The 13526-nt window shown below is 38.3% G+C and overlaps 1 protein-coding gene across 1 annotated transcript in view; it reads right to left on the bottom strand.

The window, feature by feature from the left end:
• The window catches only part of DKK2 (dickkopf WNT signaling pathway inhibitor 2), a 42276-nt gene that overhangs the window by 11742 nt on the left and 17008 nt on the right, over positions 1–13526 (bottom strand). The gene's annotated exons all lie outside the window — the stretch shown is intronic.

Raw genomic sequence — 13526 nt, 5'->3', positions numbered from 1 at the left:
TACGAGGAGCCAGCAGTGCTCATGCAGTGGGACTACCTGTAAAAGAGCAGCTGTCCTGGGAAAGGGCTTGATCACAGCCCCCTGAGGGCACAGGCAACCTCTGTGAAGTGGTTAGACTCATATTGCCAGCTGACTCCTCAGTAAGAGTAAAAGGAAAAAATATAATACTGGGCTATTAAGGCAAATTATCACACTTTACTCAAAGGAGGCCAAAGATAGCAGAAAAGGAAAGGACACCTAACAGCATCATTAAAAAAATCACTGTACTCTTATTACAGGATTAAGTTAGAGCTCCCTACCCAACTCCAGCCTGTGGTAAATAACCTAGCAATCAAGGTTTCAACACTATTTACCCTTTCTTCCCTTTTCTTTTAAAATGCTCCTGGTTAATTTTGCACAAACAAGAAAACAGGAACAACACAGCGAGGCAAGCATAACTTGTGAGTAAAACCAGATGAACACTAACATATTTACATAGTGTAATGACTTCACTATTAATTCAAACAAACCCAGGCCCCAATTCTCAGAAGAGACAGCTCAGCACATGCAGTCCAGGAGGCAAGAACAGGGTGGCTTCAGACTACGTTTATCTCTGCAGCCCCTGTGTTAGTAGGGACTGCTCTTAGTTTCAGTCTGCAATAGCCACCGAGGGACCATCTTTCATTCCAGACGATGTACTCTGACTACACCCTCTTCTCAACCTTATGGGCCCCTTTCCATTTTCAAGCAAGGCTTGCCTCAGTGCAAGTGTCTTGCCTAGCGACCGTAACACAGAAGAGACAGGACAACAGGATTTCCAAAATATCTAATTCATAGAGAAAACAAGTAATGTCATAGAAATAAGAGGAAAAAAAAGAGTTAAAAAAATCCAGACTCGGGTCCATTACCTACAGAGGACAGTCATTTCTTGATCAAGGTTAAAAAAAAAAAAAAAAAAAGCCCAAAGAAACAGGAACAATCCTATGCAATATCTGAATCAAGCCAAAATGGACATTTCCTATTCTAGTCTTTGTCAGCATGCAATTACCTAGAATTCTGGCATTTAACATTGAATTAACTGTAAATCTGTTCTCCACCCTCAAAATAAGCTGTTCTGCAGCTGAGACTTGTATTTATCCTCTTCCCTGCTATGTTTTAGCATATATTCTGGACTTATGTTTTCAAGCACTCTCTTCTTGTCTGAAAATAATATTCTTTATGTGGAGTTACGGAATCTCTTCTTTGTTCCTAGATGTCTTGGATGTTGATCAACAAAAGGTCATTAAAAAGTTTAATCCTCTATGTTTGGCACTACATCAGTCTGAGAGCAGTTTCTTTGTAACAGTCTTTGGAATAAATATCCATCAAAGATATTTTTTTTTCCCTTATACTGGTCACCCACACTTTATAGTGGGTGGCCCTTTCGTTTATCCCATTACTGTATTTCCACTTCTAAAGCTAAGCCAGATGCAGCAACCTGATACTGTTCTTTAGTTCACGCAACTTTATTGTAATGAAAACTTCCGTGTATATCTGATACTTGTTAGGAAAGCCAAAGAAACAGGAACCATGGTAATATTGCACCACCTTCTTGACAACTTTTATTCTGCATGAGTTGGATTCTCCAGGGTACTGCATGCTTCATTAGCAAGCATTTTTTGCATTTAGATGCCCCTGAGTGCAAACACATAGTCAACCCATATCTGAACTCCTCGTTGGTGTTATTTGCATTAAAACCATACCCAGAGGCAGTGTCTAGGTGCTATGCTTTCTTATAATTTTGCATGATCAGTTCTTTAACTGCTAGTAGTCTACATAAGCAAGACCAAACAAGGGCAGAAAATATTTTAAGGGTTTTGGTTGGTTGGCTTGGTTTTGTTTGGTTGGCTTGGTTTTGTTTGCAGCCTTTTTTTTTTTTTAATTTCTTCTTTCTTTTTTCTTTTAAACAGATGGACCCAAGGTAGTGGAGATTAAATGGCTTGGCTATGCCAAGGCCACATAAGAAGTTCACAGTACACAATTAATTGTCTTCAATCCTTATCCATTTAACTATATGATTCTTTCCTTTTTCTGAACTGTACCCTTCCTTTCAGATGTGCTAAATATAAGTTAATATCTCTTTAACAATTATCTCCTCTATACAGGGATATAAACACAAATCAAGGTGGCCACATTTACCAGCAAAGTATGAAAAACTGTAGTCCTACTTTCTAGTCCTACTCATGGAAGCATATATTACATAAAGAAATTGATTGCCTGAAGCATATTTTACAGATGAACTTATCCAGCCTATTTAACAACTGCCAAACAATTCTTAGAGCGTGGATGTATGCAGAGCTCTCCTTTAAACTCCATGCTGAAAACAACCATTGATGATGGCTATGTGATTACAGCAAAGGAAAATCTCCTTCCTTACCTTTTTACTAGAGTGTTTCCTGGAAGATGTAAAGATGTGATTTATTGCTTTCCCTGTACTTCACATGCCAATCCCAAAAAAGAAAAAAAAAAAAAACAGAAAAGAGGAAGTTTCAATTAGACAGATTAAAAATATTTATAATTAAGTCTTGGGTAGTTCAACTAGCAGCAGTGGAATTATTTAAATGCTTGATGTTATTTGTTTATGCGTGTGAGAACATAAGCATATTTGTAACAGTTTACTGTACACAAAACATGAGTCACCTCTTAGCCAACAGGATTATTTTCCTAGTTACAGCTCAAGAAGGCAGAAAAGCAGACTAGACTGACATGAATGAAAAGTACTTCATCACAGAAAAGTAATGAAGTACCACTAGCTGGCTTTCCTCAGTCATGAGAGGGTATTTCCCAAGTCAACCAATTTCATTTCATTTTCCTGCTCTTCAAATTCTCCAGGAGACAGGACTGCACAGAATACTTTGCACTCGAAACAAGTGACACAGCACATTTCCCTAGCAAGCTGCCCTTTGCGCCATGTCTTTAACAACAGCACTCAGACTTGAGGATTTCGCTCTGCCTGCACAGAACCAACAGTTACGTCAGTGGTGGTTACACACCTACTCCGCTCAAAGAGCTGCAAAAACCACTAGACAGCTCTTTGCATATCCAAGTGTCTTAATTCACCTAAGTGTTTGCATGTTTTGTGAAAACACACACAAAATGCAGCCTTTCCTACAGACCACACAGTCCCGAAACAGGCACAATTCCCACTGGTTTCAGAAGTTTCTCCCAGGTAGGAAAATGAGCGCATAGTGTAACAAGGGTTAAAACGTTAGAGCAGTTCCTAAATTTGGTGTGTTTCCTTGAAATCAATTCAAAGGATCATATGGGACAGGAGCAAACAGCACGTTGCCTACTAAAAGGCTCTCTCAAAACTGAGGCACTGGGACACAACCTTCCAGCTACTTGCTACTTCATTAATTCAGGTATTTAGCTTCCTGGGAGTCATGGTCACCACAATATAGTGGAGAGGAGCTAAACATCAGGTTTTGCCATCATTTCATTAGTCAATCTCTTGCCATCTTTCCTATGTGCATAGGAAGGGAAGAGAGGAGAGAGTACAAGACCTCTGTAGTGCTTTGCTGCTATGATTTCACGTTTTGACCCCTGTCCAGATGAGTATGAATAGAAATACCCCTCCCTGGAAACACTGAAATGCCATTGTCATTGCTATTCATTTTCCCTGGTATCAGTGGGACCGAAGCAACCAGCTTTGACTGCAGCCTGCTTTAGGGGTGCTAATGCCCGACATGCTGCGTGCAGATGCAAAAGCTAAAGGAAAGAGGAATGACTCACTCCATCCCCAATGCCTGCAGGGGAAGGAAGAACTGCTACAGAGTCCCAGTTCTTGCTGTGGGAACCTGCTGCTCTGAACACTCCTGTAAATCCCACTCCAAAGCCTGGACTCTCTGAAGCCATACTAGAGTTACGCCGCTACAAACTAATTTTTTTTTTTTTTTTTGGACATATATAGGCACGGTGCGTAGCAAACTGGTTTTATTCCTGAAAATCTGCATTTGGTCCCCTTGGTGCACTGTTTGCATTTAAATCAACAGAACCTCATCTAAATATGACGCTTCAGGACTTGGCCCAAAGGCAAGGCAGTGCTCTACCTTAAAGGCTTAACAATTAGGGTATACATTTTACGGAGATAAGCTTTGTCACTAAAGGGAAGATAAACGTTTTCATCAGTATAATTAAAATAATCAGTCAAAATTTTTGGTTTGAAGGTATCAGGCTATCTTGAGCTGCAACAATAGAGCATATGAATTACTTAATACTTAGCTTAAGTTTTAGATGGCACATAGTGTACTTACAAACATTTCATCTAATTTAAGGATCTTTATCCAGGTGTAGTCAATAGAAGAGATTTTTTTCTCAATTAAACCAATGCAATCATGCTGAAGCCTACAGGTTGAATGTGTAAAAGAGCATTGGGATCACTGATACTAGTTTTGATACTGAGAGAAGGCCCTCAGCAAGCGGTATCATAAAAGTACTGCTCATCAGTTAGGCATCTGTATACTTCGGAGTATTAACTGACCATGCAAATACAACTACAATGCTATTTTGACATTTTTCTAGCACATTCTGACAGAACATAATCACTCTGCTCCAAAACATCCCTCTACAAATCTTCCCGTTTTTTCTCATCTTGCACTAACAAGATTTACCATGCTTGATCATGAGATCTGGAAAAATAAAGGAAGAAGCACATGCTAACGCAGTTCGCCCATTTTTCTTTAAATACAGGACCAAGTCTGTCTACACACACCCCTTTGCAATCATTGACCTCGCTGTTTCTTTCCCGTATTTTTAAGTCCTCATTTTAAAACTCAGTGAAGCAAAATTGAAGGCACTGACAAATGTCAGCATTAGCAGTGGTGCTACAATCTGTCACACCAAGAAAACACAGCTGTTTGTAGAGTGATGGCCAGTAGGGACTGCATGCTAAGAGCAAAATAAAACTGTCTGGATCCTCCCCAGCACCTCTTCCAGCTATTTATACAAACCTTTGCCGACCTTCTTCCCTCATTTCTTTTCAGTGTCAGCTTCATTTTACTCCTGGCTAAGCCACAGTTGTTTACCATATACCAAAAAATTCAAATTAATTATATTAAAGTCTTCAAGTCAAAGTACATCTGGTTTGGAAATGAGTGTCTTAGGCCTGTCTTTCATGTAAATACACATACGCACACATCTGAATGGAAAAACTTCTGCCTGTTACAGATCGCTGAGGAACGTGCAGTAGTACCCTTATCATTCCTATCGGGTGTAAGTCAAGAAAGACTTTTGAAAGTTCAAAAGAAAAGCAGCAAACTGTTGTTTTAATGAGACTCCATTAGGCAGAACTCTGTTCATGACTCTCCCACATCATTGTTTTCATTAGCAAGCTACATGAATAACAGCAGAGCTATTTGTACAGCACTCGTTGTGCGGGTGCAGACTCCCTCTCTGCCAGAGTCCTTTAGATGTTCAATCCAGCACTGCTGTTATCTGCTCTGTGAGAAAAAAAAAAAAAAAACCAAACAAAAAAACGATGCAAATGAATGGAAATTTTGTGGCTGGCCAACAAAGGCACTTTCCCAGCCAAAATCAGAACAAAGGTTTTAATTTACTTAGGAAATCAAGAGACTAAAAAAGCATGGTCTTGCAATCTCTTCCTAATGCGAGTAGTCCTCCCTGGGATATGTAATCCCATGATTTCGCTGGGCTTCACAATGGATTTACTAATTAAAGACTTAGCACATGAATAAAGATTTGAAGAGCAGGTCATCTAGACTTGACAGCATAAAAATATTACACAATGTAAATTATGTGTTAGTTGGAAGCATTCACTTTAAGTTATTTTGGAGCAACATGGACAAAGTCTTGAAAAGAGGCATACAAACAGTTTGGTTTTCTCACAGAAAAGTTAAGACTGTGTGTGTCAATTTTTTCTGAAACACCACATCTACTTATCTATGCAGAGAGTAATGTCATGGTCTGACAATGTCCTCAAAAATCTATTTTGTACATCTGAAATTAAAATCTTTCAAAGCTTAATAATCTGCTTTTGTAGACTAACCAAGCCTATAAATATTTAAGTCATTAGACACATTTGCAAATCTAAAAATACTTTAAAAACCACTACTGCATTCAGAAAAAGCAGTGGTAGAACACTCCATAAATCTACTTTTTCTGCTTCCTCTGAGCAAATGCTGTTCCAATTTCAGAGTTAAGACTCCAGTTCAATACTACAGAACAAACACGTCTGAGAGAATAAACCAGATTGCTTTTTGATCCTAAGCCTTTCTCCATTAGCTAAGACAGCACTTACATTTAGGCTGCTCCATACAACCTCCACCGATCCTACTCTAGAAAATGACCTAAGTACCTACAAAGTATCCAGTACACGCATGACTCCATCAATACTGATGGGATTACTGATTGAAGGTTTTGCCCTAAATGAATACAGGAGCTCTGTACTTTGAACATCAGGCTGCTTGTGGCAAAATAGAAAAGACCCGCAGGTTTGTAGTGAAGCCTCAGCTGAGAAGGGTGGCAGATCTCTACCAGGTACTGTCAGCTCTAACTTCAGTGCTCCTCCACAGGTCTCTTCTGGATGCCTTCCCACGGATCACACGGGAAGTCTGGTCTAGAAACCTTTTCGTTCTCCAGGTTCTACTTAAGTTTTGTCCAAAACAAAAGGGGCCTAGAATGACTGGTAAAACTTTTACCATTGTTTAGGAGGAGTTAAATCTATCCTTGTCCCCCAGCAGGGTGCCTGCCACCAAGGGAGCTCTGGAACTATACGGCTACAGGCATGGGGCTTGCACTGGCAGGTGGCACATCCTGAGCATGTATGCAGAAAAAAACCCACTGCTAATAAACACCTCCCCAACCCTAAAGTGCACAGCTGTGGGTAAAGTGCAGTGACCCTTCCTTTACTGCCTTTCAATTAACTGCTGAATCTCATTTTCAAAATTCAGGAACTAACACAATTCAGAAAACAAACATTATTTAAAAAAAAAAAAAAAAACAACAAACCACCACTTTTTACCAAAGAGTTTGTAAGAAGCAGTACTACTGAAAGGCTACCGACAGTCTGATGTGAACTCTCAGAGCAGCACAAGCAGGAAAAAACATTTTTTTTTAAAAAGTGCTTTTTTTATAACAGCCTCGGGAATAAGATATTGGCAAAAGGAAAAACCGCAACAAAAAGTGCTAAGAAGTAGATTTGGGTACTGTTTAGAGTCTGGTCTGCATCCATAACCAGGACTCGTGACTACCATAAGCCAGGCTATCACAGGTTCTATATGAATTCTACCACGTTCAGGATTTCAAGAGGAGGAGACATATGTATACTTTCATGCTCGAAAAATGTACTACCTACCTATACCACATGCACATGCTAAAACCTACACACAGATGCATCGATGATTTTATTTTTAAAATTTCTTCACTTATCTAGATGTATGTCACATGAACATATAGCAGAGATACAACATGAGACCATGCTGGCATATGGCAAATGATAACTGAATGTAACAAACAACTACATCATTTTCAAGTATTGTTATAACAATGTTATATATAATTGTTTTTTACTGAGAGGCAGCAGAGGAACCTCAGTTACAGACAAGACCGGCATTGTTCTAAGCAAAGTCAAAATAGGAATTCCAGTGTAAATGCCAGAAGGGTTCAAATCCAGCTCTGTAGTGGATTTACAAAGAGCTGAATGAGGTCCAAAGTCTTTTAGGATATGTCAACAAATCAAATTGAAAACACAGCTATTCCTACAAGGGATCTGTATGTACTTACATACTGCATATTGGTATACCTGCCATGTAAGAATTGGGTTTAGTTAACGGAGTTAGGAAACTCTTCATTTAAGTTTTATTTGCTTCTCCCTTTTGAAAACAGCTTACTATTTTCTTTTTTTCTTTTATGGGCCACCAAATTACATGTGACCAAATGTACCTACTTAGTGAAAATAGGTTCCATTAGTATGTAATCTTATCCCTGCATTGTTTTCTTCTGAAAGAAAATAATGGAGAACAGGTGGTGATGCTTAGCATCAGGCTCCTGTTTCTAGAATTACAATCTACTGGGAGCCACCAGCAATCTCTGAAAGCTGTCATAAGCGCTCAGGAACTAGCATGATCCAGAGCACACTCAATACATTAAAGCGTCTTTTTGAAAATTTAAGTAGGTGTGACAGGAGAAAACTGCCTGAATGGCGCAGGGATTCTAACGTGTCCCTGCAAAGGGTCGTGATTTCCTTCTGCATCCCACAATAAATAACTCAAGCTGGCCTCCATTTCCACAGCAGAAATTAGACATTTAAAAAATTCAAATAGGTACCATATGCACTATAAACCTTTCTGGTTTACCATTCAAATGCAGACGTATTCACATTGTTGGAAAATATGGGTTTTAAATTCTCCTAGAAGAACTTTAAAAAGTTTTTCCTTTACACCTATTTACTCATTTCTCAGTGCCACAGAAACAGCAGTGTCAATAAATATTTCCTTGATGTAGTTTGAAAACCTACTGATGTCACACTGCACTAATAGTTTTAACCAGTAAGTCGCAACACCACACGTCAAATGGACATTTCTTTGTTTTGTAAATCCCATCCTTACCTTACCAAGCAGGAAGATGTTTAGAAATAATTCTATATAACTGACAACTGTGTTTCCCAGTGCATTTTCATGATGAATGTGAGACAGAACCACCAGCAGCAAACAGCAAATACAAGCAAACAAGCATTATAACCATGTTTTAAAATTCGGCTCCAAAGCTGAGGAGTAGGACAAAGACAAGGCATATTCGTATGGCAATTCCAACTGACATACAATTTTACAAAACCAGACATGGAAGGTTGGCTGATACCCCTAACTACTGTTCTGTGTCAGATATGCCAAGATACACACCTACATGAGGGAATAGTTAATGCGGGTTTGTTTTGCGGCATTGTAGTTCGGGAACAATAGGAATTAAAAGAAGATAGTTATTTGCAGGGCCAGATTTTCTGTTGGTGAAAATTGGCAATCTCCCACTGATTTCCACAGGAATACGTCAAGTTGCACCAAGCAGTTAAATTCTACTTCACATTCCAGATTTCTGACATAGCTATCTGAGATCAATGTTACATTTATTATTACTGTGGTTATTTCTTTTAAGAGACCTTAGTCAAAGTGGTCCCTGCAAGTTGAAACCAGTTGACACGAGGCTAACTTCAACAGGCTTTGGGGCAGAGTGTATATATATTTTAGCCATCTTCAGCCTCACCTGTGTTAGCTTTCCCGTAAAACAGGAGGCAGCGTGATGAGCTGCAATTCTATAGAAATCATATTCTGATTCAACAGAGCTCAGGAAATTCTTTTACTGCTTCTGGTTATCCTCAAAGTCTTAATGTAGAGAGAATGCCCTGTTCTCCAAAGAGTCCCGTGTGTCTCTCCACTTGAAGCCCTGTGGCTACGACAGACAAAAATTAAAAGGTGCCCATTGCTTTGAAGATACTACAGAAGGAACTCTACCTTACAGAAGCGATACAAGCCCAGCCCACAAAAGTGGGAGAGATGGCAAAAGACAAAAGTATCAGGGGAAAGAGGATGGCAAATTCTATTTTTTCTTCTTGGCATCACGCTAACAAGTTTTTCTCTCTAAACTTTTTTTTCCCCAAGATGAAAAACACAACTATTATCCCAGGTTTTTTTTTAATCTAAGAAACCGTAGTTTTGCACTACAAAACCTCTTAGTCTTAATTAGCCTTTCCACCTGAAATCAGGTTGCTGAAGTAAGGGATTACATTAAATTGTCCCATCAGATCCATCTAGAATCAGCTGGTTTCTGACTGACCTTAATACAGTAAATACTTGCCCCCATTTATCACTCCTGTTAACCTGGATCCAGCTAAATAATGGAAATCTCTTCTAGTGTGGGCATCACCAGAAAAATTCTTGACCAGACAATCACAGAATTATTATTACTGGTGATGAGTGAACCAGAAAAAGTGCACAGCCTGATCCCAGGAAAGGTTTCATCTCCAACAAATAAAATCATCCTCATCGTCTTTGTGAACTGACCAAATTTAAACATTGGAAAACAATACACATGAAAGCATTTTTAAAGAAACCTGTTTCACAACAATTTTACTTTCATTCCAAACTTCAAACTTATCTTCAAAAGATATTTAGAAGAGCAAATTCGCTATGCTTTGAGAAGTGAATAATACTGAATAATGAAATTTAGAATTGTGAATAATTTAGTTTTGAAGAGACCTGATTTCCAGGTTTTTTCCCCTAACAAGAACTGAAGGTTTTGTGTCTTTATCAAAACTTCTTGAGAAAATGTCGTTTTATGACATTTTTCCTTTTCCTGGTACTACAGATTGCACAAGCATTTCTATTAGTGTCAGAGTATTGGTAACAACCAGAAAATAAATTATAACTTTCCTGCTTAATCCACATACCATAAATAGTCTTAGTATATATATATGCATATGTGTGCAGATATATAAGTCAGATATGATGTAAAAAATAATATACTGGTCCAAATTAGGATATGCTATTACAGCGAGAAAGCCAGAGACATTCTCCTTACTATTCCATCCCTAAAATTCTGTCCTTGGCTAAAATCCTGAAAGGATTTTAAAGGTAAAAATGCTTTAGTTACCTTCTGAATAACTTTTTCCACAGCCTGACTAATCACTTGCTAGGTTGATTGCACCATAAATTCACCTTAGCCCGGAGCACAAAGATTTTGGATCTAAATACCACAGACTTACAAGTATTGTATTGCTGAAATTTCCCTTCAATTCAGAGGACTTGCACAGGTGGAACAAAATCAGTGCAACTTGGGGAGAATGAGGTTTTCCAAGTTATAATAAGCTTTGAGTGATTTTTCTTTTCAGAAAATGAACCTTGGATTTCAAATAAGCATGGCTGCTTGAAGAGGCAGCAGAATTACAATACTGCATTTTAATAGAATAACTGGCCATTAAGTCCCTACACTCCTTTCCTCCATGCTTGGATAACCTACTACTACTTCTACTACTAAACTTAGCTCCATGGTGGAAGCAAACGCTTTTCCTCAAAAGATAAACAGGGAACTGAATGCTTGATTTTCCCAAAAGTCTCATTTTGTGTTCTATTGTTGTTGGCTTCCAGACATAATGATTTTGCCATCTTTCTTCAAAGAACAGAAAGCTTCATTTTCAAAATGATGTGTTGCCAGATAAATCTGTCCTGAATTGTACCATTCCGAACTACCTGTACATATACATGAATTGTATATATTACAAAGGATAATGTTCATGGTACTGTGATTTCAACAGTCCGCTGATAAACAAACTGTTTACTTTTTGCCAAGACCACACGTCTCCATAAGCAGAGTATTAGTATCTTGTGGCAACACACTTTGTAGACAAACTACATTGCCCTGCATTTGACACAGTTTTTCACCCTTCTTGGTTTGTAAAATCTGGATCCAATTTTCAAATGAAAGATCACTTTGCTGAACATTTATTTTTCCTGTGGAATTACTTTACCAATGTTTGGTGAATAGGCCCTTTTCAACCTTGGGGGTTATTTATTTAGATTTCTATTCTCTTCAAATGTTGGTGGAAAATGTTTGTCTGCTGGAGGGGCACCACATGCTTCTGATCTGAAGGTTGACTGACTTCTACTGCCTAAAAAGCAACGAGTCAGCAAGTACAAATACAGAGAGGAGGTTAAATGATTGTTAAGTATCTAAATGAACTGGGAATTACAGCCCCGGTTTCAAAGGACTGTCAGACGAATTGAGTTCCAGTCTAATTCAGAGTCCTGGGAACTTAGACTTCTATACACTCCAGAGTTTACTAAATTGAACAATATAATATCGCAGAGATGGATGAGCGAGTGTGAAAGCCTACAAGGAAGGAACATGAATGCAGCAGTAACCTGATGATTCAAGAGCAAATGCAAGTTCACAAGCAAATACTCTTCCTATCTGCAATAAATTGTGATATTTTTCTGCTTAGAATCTGTACAAATTGTGAATATAACACATTTTTTTTCATTGAAGGACTAAAAAAAAAAAAAAAGAAAGTTTTTATTCCAAGAATTTTTATGGGAAAATGGAGCAGTCCCAGGCAAATCTTGCAGTTTCCATTACATTTTTTTCTGTTTTCTGTTGAGCACTAAAAGCACTCACTAAGTTCTGATGTTTACAGGAAGTCTGGAACCAGAATACTCTGTCAAAAATGGAGTTCTAAAAGTAGAAAATATGTTAGATGTGCATCTTTTTAAAACAAATATTTCTAAGGCAAATTTAGAAAAACTACTGTTTAAGGCAGTACTGATTTAAGAAGTATAATGTTCAAGCTGTGTACCTCCTATTAAACTTTATGACATTTAATACATTCTTTATTAATTGCATCTTTGTCTTTCTTCTCTGAAAATACTCTGCTTCCCATAGTGTAAATGTTTGGATTTAAGTTATCTTCCAAATGTTAAAATATCATATAGTTGTTTCTGAGACGAGCATTTCCACATAAATGGGGAAATTCAGGTGGCATACAATGACAAATTTATGGAATCAATGCCATAAAAGTTTAGCATAACTGATGAATCAGCAGTCTAAAAACGATAAGCTTTCACTCATGGGTGAATCAAGTGCTTCCCTTTACGCTTTTGAATGAGACACTCATGTATTGAATATGACTCGTGGAGCAAATTTCACTGCATTCACTTTAACTTACACTCACGTAGCAGTGGACCATCTTGGGAAGGTAATCTCCACTCTTTCTACATTACTTTGTGCACTTAGCATTGTTTGAATGACTCAATTCTTCTACTTCAGTTTAACTTCTGATTACGCACCCTTTAATACTAATAATAGAATGTTTTGCAGGTAATACAATGCTTTGAAGGCAATAAGAAATATTTTAACTGCATAGGAAGTCTTGCTGAATCATAAGCGATTCAGACAAGCTTAGACAGAAATCTCTGGGAAAAGAAGAGGTGGGATTCTACTCCAAATCCAGGGAATTTTAGTGCCTAGTTCCCATTTCAAATTCTACATCATAAAAACAACTTCTAAATTGTTTTTTTTTAAGCAGAGAAATGTCATTGCAAAACCAATTTCCAAAAAACCAAAATCTATATTGGTCTCACCAGTGCATTTCTATGAGCAACAGCAATGCTGCGGCATCAAGATGCAAGCAGCAAACCAATGTTTTTATTACCACATCATGCAGACCCCTGTTGGCTTGGGTTGCCGACAGTGCGCAGGCTAGAAAGACTGGGAACTTCTCCATTCAAGAGCAATGAGGAGATACATTCTTTTTTACGGGATGTCTAACACCCAGAAAAAAAGGCATAACACCACAGTCTTGAGGGAAGGACATGAGGGAAGAATTTGGAGGTTTTGATTAATTTTTTTAAGTGCTGAAATGAGAACTGACATAGACAACGGAGTGGAGCTGTGACCTGGCCTTTCTTTAGACATCTAGATAAGTGGGCTGATTTTCAAAAGTGACTGAGCACCCAGTGCCTTTCAGCTGCAGCCTGTAACTAAGCTGGAAGCCCACTGAAAAATCA

This window comes from Charadrius vociferus, unplaced genomic scaffold, assembly GCF_000708025.1.
Source record: "Charadrius vociferus isolate BGI_N301 unplaced genomic scaffold, ASM70802v2 scaffold55, whole genome shotgun sequence".
Taxonomy (NCBI): domain Eukaryota; kingdom Metazoa; phylum Chordata; class Aves; order Charadriiformes; family Charadriidae; genus Charadrius; species Charadrius vociferus.
This window is presented reverse-complemented; position numbering and strand designations above follow the sequence as displayed.